Source organism: Hypanus sabinus, chromosome 1, assembly GCF_030144855.1.
Source record: "Hypanus sabinus isolate sHypSab1 chromosome 1, sHypSab1.hap1, whole genome shotgun sequence".
Lineage (NCBI taxonomy): Eukaryota > Metazoa > Chordata > Chondrichthyes > Myliobatiformes > Dasyatidae > Hypanus > Hypanus sabinus.
This window is the reverse complement of record NC_082706.1, coordinates 177,154,545-177,174,777: the sequence shown is the minus strand read 5'-3', so window position 1 is coordinate 177,174,777 and position 20,233 is coordinate 177,154,545. Positions and strand designations below refer to the sequence as shown.

Below are 20,233 nucleotides of genomic sequence, written 5' to 3'. Positions count from 1 at the left end.
TACAATTGGCAAAATGATCCTGACAGATGAAGGCTGCACACACCCACAAAATCATAAATTTTATTTTGTAATTTTTCTCTGAATATCCTCAGGTCACCAATCTACAGGACTAATAAGGATTAAGCAAGTGGTAAATCCAGGTGCTGTTGGAGACAAGATTCATGGCATAGAAACTCATTCACACATCATACATTTTAGGACGGCAGGACTGAACATGTCTTGGAGGTGGTGAAATTGAAAAATGATTATCTCTAGGCTATCTAAGAGACGCAAGAGATTTTAATGTAATGACTTTGATGCTATTAGCAATCATAGCAGTATTAATGATTTTAGCAATTTTTACTATTTTAATACACTTAAAATAATGACTAAAATGATGCTGATAATAATTGATTATACAATGTCAAATTTGAACCTATAGGCCACTGAAGTTATATTAATCAGGTTAACATTAATATATCCAACATTCATTGTCATGAAGCAAGGATACAGACCCTTGGGCCGAGTGAGTTTATGCCAACCATGCTGCCCGGCCAACTAGTCCCAATTTCCTGCATTCGGCCCATAACACTCTCAGTCTGTTGCCTATTTGCTGCTTCTTAATTGATACTTTTTTATTTGCCTCACTTTCTCTGACAGCTCGTTCCGTATACTGCATGGAAAAAGTTGCCCCTTGTGTCCCTTTTAATTTTTTTCCCTCACATCCCAAATCTGTTCTTCCTAACTTTGGACTCCATTACCCTGGGGAAAAGACTGTTAACTCCACCTTACCTATGCCTCTCATAATTTTAAGTATTTCTATAAGATCACTCTCATTCTATAATGTTACAAAGAAGTCTTTCCAACCTCTCTTTATAACACTGGCCCTTTAGTCTTGGCACACCTTCATAAACATTTTCTATACTCCTTCCAATTTAACCACAAATGGGTGACTAAAACTGTACACAGTCCTCCAAGTGCAGCCTCACCAGTGACTTAGACAACTGCGACATAGTCTCAACTCAAAGCTCTGAATGATGAAAATCAACATGCTAAGTTACTTTTCCACCACTCTGTCTACCTGTGATGCCATTTTAACCAAAGTATGTACCTGTACTCCTTGTACTCTGTTCCATTACAGTCTCTTGTGCCCCAACACTTATTGGATATGTCATACATTAGTTTGACTTTCCAAAATGCATCATCTTACACTTATCTGTATTGAAATCCATGTATCACTCCTTGGCCCAACTCCCTAAATGATCAAAATTGTCCTGTAAACTACGATACATTCTTCATTATGAATAACGTCTCTTAAGGTTGCGTGCAGACGGTATGCATTCACACCCAAATCATTCACATGAGTAATGAATACAAGGGTCCCAATGCCAACCCATGCACTACACTACTGGTCACCGGCCTTCGCTCAGAGAAAAAAACCTTCAACCACCAGCCTCTACTTCCTACTTCTCAGGCAACTTCGCATTCACCTAACTAACTCTTCCTGGATTCCGTGGGACATAAACGTCCAATCCAGCATACCATGTGGGACCTTGTTAAAGTTCAAATAGACAACACCCACTTCGTCTTCATTTTCAGTTATCTTTTTAAAAATCTAAAAGGTTATCAGGAATGAATTTGCATACACAAAACCATGCTGATTCTCCCTAATCAGACTCTGTCTAACCAAATGCTGGTAGATCCTAACCCTGGGATTTCCCTTCAGTAACTTTCCCATTACCATTGTAGGGAACTACCTGGCCTGTAGATTCCTGGCTTTTTCTTGCGACCCTTTCTAAACAATAAAACAGCATTCGCCACTTTCCATTCTTCGGGGACTTCTTCAGTCGCTAATGATGAAGTGTAAGTTAATGACGTAAGTTTCTCCACAGTTCCTTCTCCAGCCTCTCACAAAATCTGATGGTGCACTCAGTCAAGCCCCGGTGACTTAACCACCTAAATATGCTGTAAGGTGGCAAATATCTCATTCCTGGTAATATGAATGTCCTTCAAAATATCACAACTTGTTTCCCTTTTCTTTTGAACAATCAAGGTTAACTCTTTCATTGCCTGTCCCTAGTTGCCCTTGAGAAGGTGATGATAAGTTGCCTTCTTGAACCGCTGCAGTCCTGAGGTGTAGGTACACCTACAAGCTGTTAGGGAGGGAATTTCATGATTTTGACCCAGTGACAATGAAGGAACGGCAAGATGTTTCCAAGCCAGGATGGTGAGTGACCTGGAAGGAGATTTCCAAATGGTGGTATTCCCAGGTATCTGCTGTTCTCGTCCTTCTAGATGGTAGTGGTTGTGGATCTGGAAGGTGCTACCTTAGGAACTTTGGTGTGTTGTTGCAGTGCATTGTGTAGGTGGTACACACTGCTGCAACTGTCTGCTGATGGTGGGGGGATTGCATGCTTGTGGAAGTGTTACCAATCAAGTGGGCTGCCTTGTACTGGATGATGTCAAGCTTTTTGAGTGTTGATATAGCTGCACTCATCCAGGCGAGTGGCGAGTATTCCATTACACTCCTGATGAAATTGGAGTTTTTATTAAAAACATGCCAGGATTAAATATTAGATTAGATTAATACGGTTCAAATCACGTGTAGTCAATATTATAGGAAAAGCTTGTCATAAATTGAATTGGATCCTTCTTTGTTACACCGAAACACTGTTATCTTTAGTGCCCACGTCAAATCAGGATTTCTAGAAAGAGTCATGGAAATAGCTAGAAACAGCCTGGAACAGAATTATGATGTTTAACCCCCTTGAAAGGGTACACTAAAATGCAGCTGGCCTTAGTCTGACAATTTGCTTCACGGTGGCTGGAGGACAGCGTTAATCCTTAAAAACATTCTCATCAGTAACTTGAAATCAGTAACTCGCCATAGGAATTTGGCGGTGAGCTGTGACACACATAACACAGCACACAGCTCTGGAATGGGACTTGGAAAAATCTGTGCTTACAATTATAGAGGATCACCAGGATACACATGGGTTCCCTTCTTGAGGACTGACTGTAAACCAAAAAGCCAGAAATATAAAAGTATCAACAGCCTGTGTGGACTGATTTGCAAAGAATAGGTTGGGGAAGGTCAGCATAGGTGACAGGCATTGTTACAGCAAGTGGACTGTGACAAATGTTGGTCTGAATGCAGCCCAGATGGTGTGATGGGTGGAGCTGGTCTGCTAAACGGTGAGGTAGCTGTCAGAAGTTTAATAAGGAAAGTGTGTGTGAATAAGATGTGGCGCAGGGTTTGCCACATTTATTCTTACCTGTTCTAATTTGGCGAAATATTGGCCTTTTTCTGTGGGTGATCTCTGCTTTGTTACCAGTTGTGGTGAACTACATATACCTGTCTGGACATGCCCCCCCCCACCCCCCCGCTGACTGCTCCTGTGGCTCCTCCCACAGACCCTGATCTAAAGGCGATTGGGGCCTGAGCCCTGCCCTCAGTCTCCAGGATGTAGCATGGTGGTCAATTGCTGCTTGTTCTTTCTTCTAGTCAATAAAAGCCTATATCTCACCTCACGTCTTAGAGAGTTATTGATGGTGCATCACCAGTGCGGGAATGGAGGACTAAATCTGACAGCAGAATTTATGTAAAGTCAGATTTGTTTCAGCCAGGTCTTCTGGAACAACACATACACAAAATGCTGGAGGAGTTCAGTAGGTCAGGTAGCATCTATAGAAATGAACAAGTAGTCGACATTTCGGTCTGAGACCCTTCTTCAGGACCAGAAAGGGAGGGGGAAATGCCAGAATAAGAAGGTGGGATGAGGGGAAGGAGGCCAATCTAGAAGGTGATAGGTGGTTCCAAGTGCTTGGGGAAGAGGTAATGAGTAAGAAGCTGAGGAGGGTTACATGGAAAAGGCAATCTGATAGGAGAGGAGAGTGGACCATAGGAGAAAGGGAAGAAGGAAGGGCACCATGGTGAAGTGATATGCAGGTGAGAAGAGGTAAGAGGACAGAGTGGAGAATAAAAGAAGAGGGAAGGGGTAGGGGAAAGATACCAGAAGGAGAAATTGATGTTTATGCCATCTTATTGGAGGCTACTTAGATGGAATTGGAAGTCTTGCTTCTCTATCCTGAGAGTGGCTTAATCATGGCAGAAGAGGAGGCTGTGGACCAACCTGACACAACAGGAATGGGAATAGGGATTAAAATGGTTGATCACTGAGAAATATGGCTTTTTGTGGATGGGGCAAAAGCAGCATCCCAATTTATGTTGGATCTCACCAATGTATAGGAGGCCACATCAGGAGCACCAGACATAGCAGACGATGCCAACAGATTCACAAGTGAAGTGTTGCCTCACCTAGAAGGACTGTTTGGGGTTCTGAATGCAGGGAATCTTGCCAGAAGGGAGACTCATGAGGCAAGATGAATGGACAAGGGAATCACGGAGGGAGAGATCCCTGTTGGAAGTGAAGAATGGGCTGGGGGGAGGTAAAGATGTGTTTGGTGGTAGGGTCCCATTGAAGATGACAGGTCTTGGGGAATAATGTGTTGGATGTGGAGGCTCATGAGGTGGTTTGGCACAAGGCAGCAGGATGACAATGTGAGCGTGGATGTCTGGGAAATGGAGGAGAGGCAGGTGAGGGCAGAGTCCTTGGTGGAAACAGCCTGTATTTCATCATTAGCATGTTCCAGATAGGACTGGTGTTATTGAACATCTATACACAGTGTTGTTACAAGAAAGCAGTTTCTATCATCAGTGACCCCTACCATCCAGGCCATGCTCTCTTCTCACTGTTGCCATCAGGAAGAAGGTACAGGAGCTTCAGGAGTCACACCACCAGGTTCAGGAACAGTTAGTACCCCTCAACCATCAGGGTCTTGAAACAAAGGGAATAACTTCACTTGCCTCATCACTGAAATGTTCCCACAACCTATGGACTCACTTTCAAGTACTCTTCATCTCATGGTCTCAATTTTTATTGCTTGCTTATTTATTTATCTATCTATCTATTTTTTTATTATTATTATGATTATTTCTTCTTTCTTTTTGTATTTGCAGCTTGTTGCCTTTTGCACACTGGTTGTACACCCAGTGTGTATGGTCTTTCATCAATTCCATTATGGCTATTGGATTTAACAAGTATCCCCACAAGAAAATTAATCTCATGGTTGAATATAGTGACATATATGTACTTTGATAATAAATTTACTTCAACCTTTTGACTTTGAAATCTATTTACAGTTGGTCATGTCACTGCTTCCTACCCTAAGGTTCCTGAGTCTCCCTGGCCAAAGCCATCACTGCCAAGTACTGAAATGCAACCAGTACTGTTACTACTGCTGCATCTGTGGAATGTACGTATATCTCAGCAGCTTAGTGCAGAGAGGATCTCACTGTTAGTTATTTGCATGCTCTGCAGACTTTGGAAGGTATCTAAACAGCCTGAAGCTACCCTGTCAGTCTCAATGTCAATGGTGTATCCTCTTCAGTAGCCACAAAAATAACAAACCAACAGGATGTGCTCTTGGTTTGAATATGTTCCAAACACTACATGATGTTTTGAGCTCCAATTTATTTGGACAGGCAGTAATAAGTTTGCAATTAGCAATGTAATTAGGCGCACAACTGACGCTGGGAAAACGTTGGAAGCACTAATGCAGATCCCTACAGGAAGTGCACTGTCCATATTTACAATTACAGCAATTTCACACAAGAATGATAGCAATTTACTATGTCATCCTATTTCTATGCAGCAATTTCCCTGAAATTGCTTAACATCACGCTAAATGAATTGGTCAAAAATCCGACTTTGGTAAACGGGAATCCTCTGCAGCATCGTTCATACTGAAATTTGACTTGGACAGCATGAGTATCATATTCACCTAGTAATAAGAAGTCCAAGAAAAACTCTAAGTATTAGTAAGCAAACATCTAAAGATTTTAAAAAATCCATTTCAGTGCAGAAGAAACAATCTGATATTAGGACTAGACAAGGTACTGTTAGTGTTATAATTAGTCAAATACATAACCAAAACACATTTTTATCAGATTATTAAAAGGCAACTGAGATTGATAGGCTTAGACATATGTCTGAAGATGGTCTTGCCTTTGATAACTCTTCTGGTAGTAATAACAGACAATAGCAATGGAGAAAAGAATGATGAAATGTTGTAAAACTGCATCCCATTACTGAGAATGAGGCAACTATAACTTCAGGTTGAGGGATGTTTCGGCAAAACTTGACATGCAATGTGAATATTACAATCCTCAAAGCATAATAAAGTGGGCTAAGATATGGTCATGCCCTTTATCAATATAGCAAAGGTCTCCAACTTTGTGGGGCATAAATTAATTACCATACCTCTACTCTTTGTGAGAAACAAAGGATTTACTTAACATCACAACAGAAGTACAAAATCACATAAGCTCACCCTTGACAGAAGGAAGTGAAGCTAGGATTCTCATTATCTCTCATATTTTTTAACATTGCTATGGAAACTCTTGTGTTCATTAGAAACTGAGTGAGTAAGCTATTATTTCAAAAAATTAGCTAAAAGGCTTTTACTAAAGATATTATTTGCAACATTTTGATACAGCTAAAAATGTTGCTATTTTAAACCATAAGACATGGGAGCAGAATTAGGCTGTGTGGCCCATCGAGTCTGCTCCGCCATTCAGTCATGGTTGATCCTTTTTCGCTGTCCTCAGCCCCACGCCCTGGCCTTCCCTCCATAACCTCTGATGCCATGGCTAATGAAGGACCTATCAATCTCTGCTTTAAATACACGCAACAACCTGGCCTCTACAACTGTCTGTGGTAACAAATTCCACAAATTCCACCCTCTGGCTAAAGAAATTTCTCCACATGTCTGTTTTAAATGGAAGACCCTCTTTCCTGAGGCTGTGCCCTCTTGTCCTAGACTCCCGCACCATGGGAATCATCCTGTCTACATCTGCTCTGTCTAGGCCTTTCAACATTCAAAAGGTTTTAAATAGAAACCCCCCCACCGCATCCTTCTAAATTCCAGCGAGTACAGACCCAGAGCTATCAAACATTCCTCATATGATAACCCTTTCATTTCCAGAATCATCCTTGTGAACCTCCTCTGAACCCTCTACAACGCCAGCACATCTTTAGATGAGGAGCCCAAAACTGTCCACAATACTCAAGGTGAAGCCTCACCAGTGCCTTATAAAGCCTCAGCATCACGTCCCTGCTCTTGTATTCGAGACCTCTTGAAATGAATGCTAACGTTGCATTTTAGAGTCATTACAGGTTTACAAATTAATGTTAATAAGATGGTTAGATTCCATATGACAGATATGGCATCTAAATTTATTTTTCATGTGTTCGATAGCTGGATTGCTGATGTTCAATGACTACAGATGATCGAGCTTGGAGGCATCATAAGTTGATCCCTAAATCAGCATAGTCAGGGAGCAGTGGTTAGTAATCAGAGATAAATTAAATATTTGTATTAAAACTCAATGGATTAGAAATTTTAGAAATTTTAAGAACATATATGACACCTACATTTTACTATCAAGTTACTTTAAGGGACGTATGCCAAAATAATTTAGTAAATCTGAATTTTCTGCTGAAAATTTCCACTGAGGGTTTTCCTCGTTGGCTGACGGTAACTAGTGATGTTCTGTAGGGGTTAATGTTGGGACCTCTTCTTTTCACATTACATGTCAATGATTTGGATGATGGAATTGATGGCTTTGAGTTTATAGATGATACAAAGATAGGTGAAGGGGGTAGGTAGTGCTGAGGAAGCACAAAAACTTGAGGAAGTATGATCTAGTTCAATGGATTGGAGTAAGTTGAATGACAGCAAGGAACTTTATGAGAAGGCTGAAATAGAAGAGTAAGTGCAGTAACTTGCTCCAAAGCCTGAGGTGTGAGATTAGAAACCAAGCCATTCAGAAAATAAATCAAAACCATTTGAGCTAATACTGAAGGAAGTCATTGGACTGCCTTCCATCTAGAAGATGCACAATTAACATAGAGAAAACCATATATTAAGCAGAGAAATAAAGAGAGATAGAGATTTTCCACAGGCCTCTTTGTGGCACATAGGGATACATTTTCTAAATTTCTAATATCACGTTATTAGAAGAATGAGGGGGATCTTATTGAAACCTATTGAGTATTGAAAGGCCTTGATAGAGTTGATGTGGAGAGAATGTTTCCTGTAATGGGGGAGTCTAAGACCAGATGGCACAGCCTCTGAATAGAAGGACATCGCTTTAGAATAGAGATTGAGGAATTTCCTTAGCTAGAGTCTGGTGAATCTTTGGAATTCATTGCCACAGGCGGTTGTGGTGGCCAAGTCTTTGGGTATATTTAAAGTGGAGGTTGACAGGTTCTTGATCAGTAGGAGCGTCAAACGTTATGTGGAGAAGGCAGGAGAATGGGGTTCAGAGGGTTAATAAATCAACAATGATGAAATGGCAGAGTACACTTGATGGGCTGAATAGCCTAATTCCATTCCTATGAATTATGGTCTTATGGTCTTAAATTTAATACTCGAAGATAATCTTCAATTATCTGTACATGTCAGGTTAAATGAAATGAAGTACAAATAGGTTTATTCAGCAGAGAACCATGGGGTCAGGTTGAACTTATAATGCAGTATAAATAGATGCAATTGCTAAAATAACACTAAAGAATAATTTACTTGTGACAGAGAACACGCTGATTTGTTAAAGCCTGATATATTTCAAGATAACAGATTCATACCACACCACAAATGTCAAAGTACTCTCTGAAAGTCAAAGGGACAATGATATCTTAAATACAATTTGTTCCTTAGTAGTATCAGAAGTTTAGTCATCCTACTCTTCCAACAAAATCAATAATCTTTCAAGCAGCATAAGTTACTGTGTTTCAATCTCTATTCTGTGATCATAATTCCACTGATTTTGCTGAGAGGAGCTTGTTGCCAATTCTTGCTGTTCAGATTCGCCTTTTCCTTATACTTACCTGGTTCAAATCCATAAAGTCTAACTTGCTGACCATGAGCGTCTTGGACTTGATTGACAAGGCCCTGTGAGGCTTTTGGGTCTAGCATGACTTAGTTACATGGAAAGGCCTGATAAAAGTCCACCCACCACCACAAATCTGACACAAAAGTCTTTGACAGGCAACCAATTAATCATCCCACAGGTTTGCATTCTAACAATGCTATTAATGTTTGGAATGCTTTTCAATATCCTTAACATTCAGAAATCAATTTCATAGAAATTTTTCCTCAACTTTGTTTTCATCCTGTGTGGGCCATTTATGAGTTATTTCATATCATTGGGTAAGACATGGCATGAAAGGATGAAAATATATAGCCTTTAAAGATTCCTTATTGAAAATCTGTATGAAGAACAAAGTTAAGCTCCATAGTTGTTTCTGGATGAAAAGAGAATTGCTTCCTGCAATTCTTTGCCATTGAAAGGTTTAAGAGTTTTGTCATACCAATATCAAGAATAGCTATGTTTTGACCAACTGATATTTTATAGATTTATAACTTGTAATTTTTAACATTAAAATTTTTATACATCTTTTACTACTAAGCTGGGTGTTTTATCTGAAAGCAGATTTATCTCTTTAATTTACCTTTCTAATGTTTTGAGTTCTGTTTTAGTAAATTTAGGTTTCTATTATTACCTCAATAAATCAAATAATGACAAATACAATTATAATTCTTCTTTCGAGTACCTGCTTCTGTATGCATACAAGCTCAAATTTGGCTCTGTTCTTCAACTATTATCTCCCCAAAGACCCATATAACACTATTCTGAAACTTCCAAATATCTATGACATGTTCGAGGCATATTAAAGCTCAAATTGGGCTTTGGGCTATTGTGATTCATAGCACCTAAGTGGAACTGTCAACCTTGTTTAAAACCAGATGTTCTGCATCTAAGATCTCTCACCCCCAGCCACCTCAACTCCACCCACAACTATTATACTAGAGCTGCATATACAGGAATCAAGAAGTTATTTATTAAACAAATGTCACATGACAGTTAATGTCACTACTGTGCTTAAAATGCATATGGATTACACTCGCAGAACTGCTCGAAAGCTATCAAACATGCTACAAACTACTGATTACCATTCACAACTGCTAATCAATGGACTCATGTTGCCTACAGAAACAAAAGCTACACAAATGAATTTACAGGTTTTTGATTTCTTTTCGGAGATGTTATTAATATAGAGATTACCTGGTATCACAATCCCATATTATAGCAGGTGTTTGCTACTGAAATCAGTTACAAGCAGTGTCCCAAAGATCACGATGAATTCTACTTCCTCCCATGTTTCAACAGAACTCATTGAGGAACCAGAGTTTGCAGGTCCTGAAGACCTTAGCCTCTCGTTTCTCGCCACTTGCAGCATGCAACAGCCCAGGAATGTTTAACCTGTAAGGAAGTATTAAAATATGACAATAAATGTAATCATACATTTATCTCATACATCCCCCAAAAAACTAAAAAGTGTGAACTATCTGTGTATAAGGAGGAGCAACAGGCAGATGGGCTGCCCCAGCTCTCGGTCTCCATGGATGCTGAGCTCTGGAACTAGTGCAATATGAAATTTGTGTGCACAACAATAGCTGCCTTCACATCACATCATCAAAGATCATGGCTTGGTGTGACAACTGCTCTACCTGAGAACTTAAGAAATAACAGAGAGTTGCGGACACAGCTCAGCACATCACAAAAAACAGTCCTGCCAAAGGGGTTCGGCCCGAAACGGTCACTGTACTTTTTTCTATAGCTGCTGCCTGGCCTGCTGAGTTCCCCTCAATTCCCATTCCAGCAAAATGGAGAATGATGTAAGGCTTAATCTCAGGTTATCTTTCTGATGGAACCTGAGAACAGCATCTTTGCAAAACAAAACAGTACTCAAGGAAATGCAGCCACGATCACCATCACTGAGTGCATTTTAAAGACAGATTGTTTTCCATGATCAGTTCGCTTGCCTTCAGAGGTCGGGGAGATATTGGAGAACATTATTGAGGGTGAGGTTTTGGGGTACTTTAAGCACATGATAAAATAGACCAAAGTCAACGTGGTTTCCTTAATGAGAAACCTCACCTGACTATTATTCTGTTGGAATTCTTTGAGGAAATAAAAGGCAGGATAGGCAAAGGAGACTCAGTGGATGCTGTTTGCTTGGGTTTTCAGAAGGCATTTGACAAGATGCCGTACATGAGGCTGCTTAACAAGATAAGAGCCCATGGTATTACAGCAAAGATACTAGCATGCATAGAAGATTGATTGGCCAGTAGGAGGCAAAGATGGGGATAAAGGGGGTCTTTTGTGTTTGGTTGCTGGTGACTAATGTTGTCGATGTTGGGACCTCTTCTTTTCATGTTATATGTCAATGATTTGGATGATGGAATTGATGTTTTTGAGCCGAGTTTACAGAAGATACAAAGATAGATGGAGGGGCAGGTAGTGTTGAGGAAATAGGGAATCTGCAGAAAAACTTGGGACAATATAGTACAATGGATTGCAGTAAGTTGAAAGAGAGCAAAGAACTTTATGTGAAGGTTGAAATACAAGGGATGTGCAGGAATTTGTTCCTGCCTGATGTGTGAGATTGGCAAACAAACCACTTACAAAAGAAATCAAAACCCTGTAATCTAATATTGAAGGATCCTTCCATCTAGAAGATCCAAGTTTAACGTAAGCCATATATTAAGGAGAGGAATAAAATGGGTTAGACATTTTCCATGGTCCTCTGTATCACACAGGGGTACATTTTCTAAATTTCTAGCACCTTGTTAGCTGGCAGGATTTAAACATTTAGAATTCAAGATAAAAGTTCTCAGCTGAAATTTCTTGCTCATTGATGACTATTTTATTATTCTCAATTTGTTAGCAAGAAAAGTTCCTGTGTTTACAGGATTCCAGTCAGTTATTTTCAGGTGTTATATTGTTGAATTACTGATGAACTTTTAATTGGATATCTTAGTTGACAAGATTATGTTACAGTATAGATTGACAAAATATATTGGTTTTGTATTTGTAAAACCATGTTGGTTTCTTGCACACATTTATTGCAAAAAAACTGTGGACTCGACCTTAGAATCTTAAGATATAGAAGAAAATTAGGCCATTTGGCCCATGCGCCATTCCTGACTTATTGTCCCTTTCAACCCTATTTTCCTACCTTCTTCCTGTAACCTTTGATACCCATACTAATCGAGAACTTCGGCCATTGATAAAAACCACAATGCTGAACTTTGGTTATGACTTTTCAGAAATATCAGAATCAAAAATCAGACAAAAGCATCTCACTATAACTCAAATATCAATTAATAGGATTAATAGAGCAACCGTGCAAATTACACATCCATTGAAAGTTACATTTGGTGCAGGTACAGAAGGCAAATGCATTGCCAGCACTCATTTCAAGAGGACTAGAATATAAAAGCAAGGATGTAATCCTGAGGCTTTATAAGATATTGGATGGACCACGCTCGGAGTACTGTGAGCTGTTTTGGGCCTCTTATCTAAGAAAGAATGTGCTGATATTGGAGAGAGTGCAGATGAGGTTCATAAAAATGATCCTGGGAATTAAAACATTAACATACTGTATGAGGAGTGTCTGATGCCTCTAGGCCTGCTGTCTAGGTCTATAGGCTGCAGTTTAGAAAAATAGGGGGAATCTCATTGAAACCTATTGAATATTGAAAGGCCAGTCAGAGTGGATGTGGCGAGGATGTTTTCAATAGTGGGAGAGTCTAGGACCAAAGGGAACAGCATCAGAAAACAAGTGCGTCCATTTAGAATAGAGTGAGGAGAAACCTTTCAGCCAGGGTCTGGTGTATCTGTGGAATTCATTGCCACAGGTGGCTGTGAAAACCAAGTTTATCTGAAGAGGCTCATAGGTTATTGATTAGTAGGAGCATCAAAGATTACAGGTGTTAGAGCGATTTTTGCACATTTACATTTAGCAAATGACTTCGGCCACTACTCTTTGGGTCTGAGTATAAATTGTGTATTTACTTTGGAGTACAGCTCTGAAACAATGGGTTCTTAAAATCTGTGAATCCCAGACCAGACAATGCTGATTAAAATTCATCTGGATGTCTGTGGTGTGGGTGTGAATCGAGAGGTATGAAGTTTGTCTGTAGTTTCAAAGAAAGCATGATAAATACATTGTCCTTTAGTACATAAAATATCAAGCCCAATGTTGGGCCAGCCAGACCTTTCCACCGAAGTGTCTGCATATGATCCCTGCTGGATCTTGTTTTGTTGAATAAAGAACCTGCTTCATAGCTGCCAGTACTTTTCGCCGGTGACTTCATTCATACAACAGCAACAGGAAAAGAGTGGGAGAACGGGGTTGAGAAGGATAATAAATAGGCCATGATGGAATAGCAGAGCAGACTTGATGTGCTGAATGGCTTAATTCTGCTCCTATGTGTTATGGTCTGATGGTCGTAAACTCAAAGTTAATCTCTTATGATCTGTACATGTCAGGCTAAATGAAACAAAGAACAAATAGGTTTATTCAAAAGGGAACCATAGGGTCAGGCTGAACTCATAATGCAGCATAAATAGATGCAACTGATAAAATAACACTAAAGAATAATTTACTTGTGACAGAGAGAACACCGATTTGTTAAAGCCTGATATATTTCATGACAACAGATTCATGCCATACCACAAGTGTCAAAATACTCACTAAAAGCCAAAAGAACAATGATATCTTAAGTGTAATTTATTCTTTGGCAGTTCCAGTATTCTATTCATCCTACTCTTTCAACAAAATCAACAATCTTTCAAGCAGCATAAGATAGTGTTTTGAACTTTATTCTGTGAATTTGCTAAGAGGAGTTTGTTGTCCATTCTCATGGTTCAGATTCCTCATCTCCCTTCACTTATTTGCTTCAGACCCAAAATGTCTAACCTGCATCCTGAACATGATTGGCAAGGCCCTGCGAGGCATTTGAGCCTAAAAGAGCCTAACAAAAGCCCACCCACCAACCCAAATCTGGTGTGAAATTCTTTGACAGACAACTAATTAATTATCCCCCAGGTTTACATGCTATTAATGTTTGGAACGCTTTTCAGTTTCCTTGACATTCAGAAATCATCCATTTCCTAGAAATTCATGTATATGTTTTTCCTCAACTTTGTTTTTATCCTGTGTGGGCCATCTCTGAGTTAATTCACATCTTTCTGGAATTTCAACTGGATGCATCTCGGATGAAGAACTACATTAAGATGATTCCATTTCAGCTCAGTAGGGACCAATGTAGGTAAACAAATCACCTTGAGAATGACTGAGGGCAATTGTTGCTGGAATATCATTTTCAATAATCATTTTCAGTAAATATGTCCCATTTTTTCTTTTAACCTTTGTGAACCCCAAACTCACCCCACCATTCTTTCAAGGACCAGAAATGAATTTTCCTACCACCTGTTTCAAATTCTACTGTCCCGAGATGTTCCAAGACCCTCAAACATTAAGTGACATGGCCTGAGGAGATGTTGTCCTTTCTATAACAAAACACACTTATATGCTAGTTCATCATGTCACTTAATGATGAGTCGTTAATTATCATCCATCTTATTAGGGAGCTTAATGTAAAGGAACCCTTAGGAGGCAGTGGACATAATATGATTGAATTCATGCTGCAATTTGAGAGAGAGAGAAGCACAAGTCAGATGCATCAATATTGCAATGGAATAAAAGGAGTTACGGAGGCACGAGAGAGGAGCTTGCCCAGATGGATTGGAGGGGGATACTGATGGGGATGATGGCAAAACAGAGGTGGCTGAAGTTTCTGGGAACAGTTCAGAATAGTTCCAGGCATAGTTCAGGAAAGCGCAGGATAGACATGTCAACCGAAGAAGTTCTCAAGCAGCTGGGCTAGGCAATCATGGCTGACAAGGGAAGTTAAGAACTGTATAAAAGCCAAGGAAAGGCTTTTGTATGTAGCAAAATATGTTTTGTATGTTAATCTAGCAAAAATGAGAGGGAAGTTGGATGACCGGGAAATTTTTGAAATCTAACTAAAGACAACTAAAAAAATGCTATAAGAAGGGAAAAGATGAACTATTAGGGCAAACTATCCAATAATATAAAGCAGGATACTAAAAGATTTTTCAGTTATATAAAGAATAAAAGGGAGGTGAGAGTTGATATTGGACCACTGGAAAATAATGTTGGTGAGGTAGTAAGAGGGGACAAAGAAATAGCAGATGAACTTAATAAGTACTTTGCTTTCATCTTTAATGTGGAAGATACTGGCTGCATACCAGAGATTCATGAGTCACAGAGTAGGAGTGAGTGCCATTGCTATTGCAAAGGAAAACGTGGTAGGCAAACTGAAAGGTCTGAAGGTGGGTAAGTCACCTGGACCAGATGGACTACGTCCCATAGTCCTGAAAGATGTTGTTGAAGAGATAATGGATGACATTGGTCATGATCATTCAGGAATTACTTGATTCTGACATGGTCCAGGAGGACTGGAAAATTGCAATTGTCACTCCACTCATTAAGAAGGGAGGAAGACAAAGAGAGGAAATTATAGGCCAATTAGCCTATCTTCAGTGGGTGGGAAAGTGTTGGAGTCCATTATTAAAGACAAGGTTTCAGGGTTCTTGGAGACTAATGATAAAACAAGTCAAAGTCAGCATGATTTCTGTAAAGGGAACTCTTTCCTGACAACTCTGTTGGAGTTCTTCAAAGGCTGGATGTTATTTACTTGGATTTTCAGAAAGCATTTGAAAAGGTACCTCACATGAGGCTGCTTAACAAAATAAAATCCTATGGTGTTACTGGAAGTATACTGGCATGGATAGAGGAATGGCTGACAGGCAGGAGGCAGTGAGGGGGAATAAAGGGGTCCTTTTCTGGTTGGCTGCCAGTGACTAGTAGTGTTCTTAAGGGGTCAGTATTGGGATTGCTACTTTTCACATTGTTTGTCAGTGATTTAGATAATGGAGTTAATGGCTTTGTGACAAAGTTCCCAGATGATACGAAGATAGGTGGAGGGGTAGGTAGTGTTGAGGAAACAATGCGATTGCAGCAGCACTTAGACAAACTGGAAAAATGGGCAAAAATATGGCAGATGGAATACAGTGTTGGGAAATGTATGATAATGCATTTTGGTAAAAGGAACATAGTGCAGATTATTACCTAAATGGGAATAAAATTTAAACATCAGAAGTGCAGAGGGACTTGGGAGTCCTCGTGCAGGACTCCCAAAAGATTAATTTACAGGTTGAGTCTGTGGTAAAGAAGGCAAGTGCAATGTTGGCATTTATTTCAAGGGGAATAGAATACAAAAACAAAGAGATAATGCTGAAGCTTTATAAGACACTAGTCAGGCTGAACTTGGAGTGTTGTCAACAGTTTTGGGCCCCTTATCACAGAAAGGATGTGCTTTCATTGAAGGGAGTCCAGAGGAGTGTTTAGCAGCTTTGGGCCTGTACTCACTGGAATTTAGAAGAGGGTACGGTGGGGGGGGACATCTCATTGAAACCTACTGAATGTTGAAAGGACTAGATAAGGTGGATGTGGAGAGGATGTTTCCTCTTGTGGGGGTATCCAGAACTAAAGGCACAGCCTCAGAATTCAGGGGCAACCTTTTAGAACAGAGGTAAGGAGGAAATTTTTTTTTTAGCTAAAGAATGGTGAACAGTGGAATGCTCTGCCACAGACTGTGGTGGAGGCCAAATCCATGGGTATATTTATAGATTCCTGGTTGGTGGGGCAGATATATGGGGTTGAATGGGATCCAGGATCAGCCATGATGAAATGGCAGAGCAGATTTGATGGGCTGAATTTTCTAATTCAGCTCTTATGTCTTATGGTCTTATCCATCATTAAGGACCCTTACCATCCACCACATGCCCTCTTCTCATTACTACCAGAATGGAGGAGGTAGAGGAGCCTCAAGGCCCACGAACAATGTTTTAGGAACAGCTTCTTCCCTCTGCAATCAAATTTCTGAATGATCTATGAACCCATTACTCCACCTTGGAATTCCTTTTTTGCACTATTTATTCACTGTTATTGTTACTTATAGTCATTTGTTATGATATTGCCACCACAAAACAATGCTTTTCATGACTTTTGTCGGTAATTTTAAACCATTTTGAATTCAGAAATCATTGCTGCTGTACTTTTATAGGTGGAGCCTTTGATGATCTAGATGCACAAAGGTTGTCAGTTGCAGGTTACAGAAAATGGTATCTGTTTTGCAATAACATAAACTTTCTAAAGTATAATTGGGTTTATCTGAAAAATATGTCACTGTTGTAATACAGGAAATGTGGCTACAAATTTACATAGAGGAAGTGGCCACAAAACCAATGTGTCAATGATCAGATAAGTTATATCATTGTTGTGGTTTTAGATGTAAACATTGGATATTGAGAAGATTCTTCTGCAATCAGAACCTTTTACAACCACCTGAGTGCACTTACGATCAGGTGTAACAACCTTACCAGTTGTTGAGGTCAAGCAATACATAGAGCAGTACAACACAGGGGGGAGAGAGAAGAGAAATATAGATGTAATTGGGGATAGTATAGTCAGGTGACTAGTCACAAGGATTAAAGTCGAGAATGCTGAATTGTCTGCCAGGTGTCCAGGTTTGGGACATCTGATCTGCAGAGGAACTTGGAGTGGGAGAGGAAAGATTCAACTGTCATGATCCATCTGTGTACCAACAACTTAGGAAGAACAAGGAAAGAGGTTCTGCTAGGGATTAAATTAAAAGGCAGAACTGAAAAGGAAATAATCCGTGGACTGTTCAGAATCAGGTTTAATATCACAAACAAGAGAAAATCTGCAGATGCTGGAAATCCAAGCAACACACGCAAAATGCTCAGCAGGCCAGGCAGCATCTGTGCAAAAGAGTACAGTTGATGTTCCTGGTGAAGAGTCTCGGCTATTGTTGTTGCCTGGCCTGCTGAGTTCCTCCAGCATTTTGTGCATGTTGCTCATGTTTAATATCACCGGCATATGTCATGCAACTTGTTGTTTCATGGCAGGAATTAATTGCAATACATGTAAAATAAAACTATAAATCACAAGAAGAGTTGCAATATGTTACATGAGCCACATGCAGTTTGGCAATATTGAGATCAAAAAGCTAAATGTATGATCAGATTTGGTGTGGGAGAAGTGGGTTTGACCAAGCAACATCTTTGTAAATTTTCTCTGCATTCTTTCAACCATGATTACATCTTTCCTGTAGGCAGGTGACCAAAACTGCACACAGTACTCCAAATTAAGCCTCATCAATGTCTTGTACAATTTCAACATAACATCCCATTTTCTGCACTCAATACATTGATTTATGAAGGTCAATGTGCCAAAAGCTTTCTTTACGATCCTATCTACATGTGACATCACTTTCAATGAATTATGTACCTGTATTTCTACATCCTTTCGTTCTACCACACTCCACAGTGCCCTACTGTTCACCAAGTAAGGCCTACCTTGGTCGGACCTACCACAGTGCAAAACCTCGCACTTGTTGGCATAAAATTCCATCTGCCATTTAGCTGATACAGATCCCTCTGCAAGCTATAATAGCCTTCCTCATGATGCACTATACCCCCAATCTTGGTGTCATCCACAAATTTGCTGATCCAGTTAACCACATTATCATCCAGATCATTGATAGAAATGAGCCCAAGAGAAGGAATTTGTGGAATGCCTATGAGACACCATTTAGAGATTATCATCAAGTCCACTGGAGTGGATTCTGGATATCTTTACCAAATGACTTTACAAATGTGAAGGAGCCTCCACTCTTCTAAGCGATGGTGAGGGCTTCATTTAAGATTGCGGTGAAATTATTCTGTAGTATCATTAGTATTATTAATATGTAATTATATGTAACTTAAGATGTCTTTAACAACACTATAAGTTTAATTTACAAGTTGAGAACAATTTTGAAATTATTTTTGATATAAAAATGAACAATGTTCTATAAAATGGCATACGGGATTATATTTTCCAATTCTATTCATTCATTTGAACAAATTGAAAATTGCTTACTTGCTTGTATAGAGACAAAACACAAAAAAAAAATGGCAGAGAATTTGCTATGGTTGCATTCTAAATGAATTACCACAGAAACACGAAGGGAGAGAAACTGTACAGTCCTGGAAGATACCCAGTGCATGAATAAGCCACTCTGTTAATATAATGCAGAGATGCTTAACCTTCATGTTCTCACCTCTTCTTCATGATTATATTGAACAGCCAGCACTAGCATGCTGATTTTGCAATAGCATTTAATCAGAGGTTGAATTTCATGAGAACTCAGTGAAAACTGCTACCACTGATTGAACCCATGACTGCATTTTAAAGCTATCACAGGGACTTGACAGAATGATTTCTTCACACAATGTCAAGGAAACCAACCAAATGGAAATTAAGTTCTACTGCACAAACGTCAGACATAGAAATAATGGACATGAAGGTCAGAGTGTATGCTTTCGCTCTGCGATGCATACATGTATATTATGCATTTCCTATGCCCTATTTCTCAAATACACCTTCATATCCTCTCCTCAGTGCCTCCAGTACACCTCCCCTCTCTCACTCAGTTCCCTCCTTTCTGCCTCCCTCCCTTTCCCATTCTGAACCCCTAATATTCTTCTTCCTGCTCCACACACCCTCCCTTCACTGTCCCTTCTTCTTTGTTTCTTTATTCTCACACTCACTCAACTGATGTCCTCTCCTCACACTCTAACTCACATTGTTGGACACAGGATCTTCTAATATCTACTGCTGTCATCAGGTAGCCCTGCTGTCACCAGGTGGCCCAGGTCAAAGGCCACCTGACCACCACTCAAATTCTGCTGACCTCAGAAATATGTTGTGTTCCTATGCAATGATATGAAAGCAATTATCTGAACTAACAGGTCCAAAACTGCACAATTACAGAAGCAAGGCTGTCACACCAGCTCCCTTCTCACTTTCCTCACTGTAAAATTCAAAGTTCAGAGTAAATTTTATTATCGAAGTACATATATGTCACTGCATACTACTCTGAGATTCAATTTTCTGTGGTCATACTCAGCAAAATCTGCAGAATAGAAACTATAAAAGGATCAATGAAAGATCAACTAGAGTGCAGGAGACAACAAACTGCACAATTCCAAATATGAATAGATAGCAATAAATGACCAGAACATGAAATAACAAGACAATAGGTAATAAAGTGAGATCATTGGCTGTGGAACACCTCAATGGATGGGCAAGTGAGTATAGCTATCCCCTTTTGTTCCAGAACCTGA

At 39.7% G+C, this 20,233-nt stretch overlaps 1 protein-coding gene across 4 annotated transcripts in view; it reads right to left on the bottom strand.

Moving 5' to 3' along the window:
* Positions 1 to 20,233, bottom strand: part of LOC132400698 (uncharacterized) — a 44,834-nt gene that overhangs the window by 14,639 nt on the left and 9,962 nt on the right. The window contains exon 4 of one of the 4 annotated variants that reach the window (XM_059981956.1): positions 10,169 to 10,366. The exons of the other annotated variants lie outside the window; for them this stretch is intronic. The gene's annotated coding sequence lies outside the window, so the exon portion shown is untranslated. The remainder of the gene's footprint in view (positions 1 to 10,168; positions 10,367 to 20,233) is intronic. 4 annotated transcript variants of the gene reach the window in all.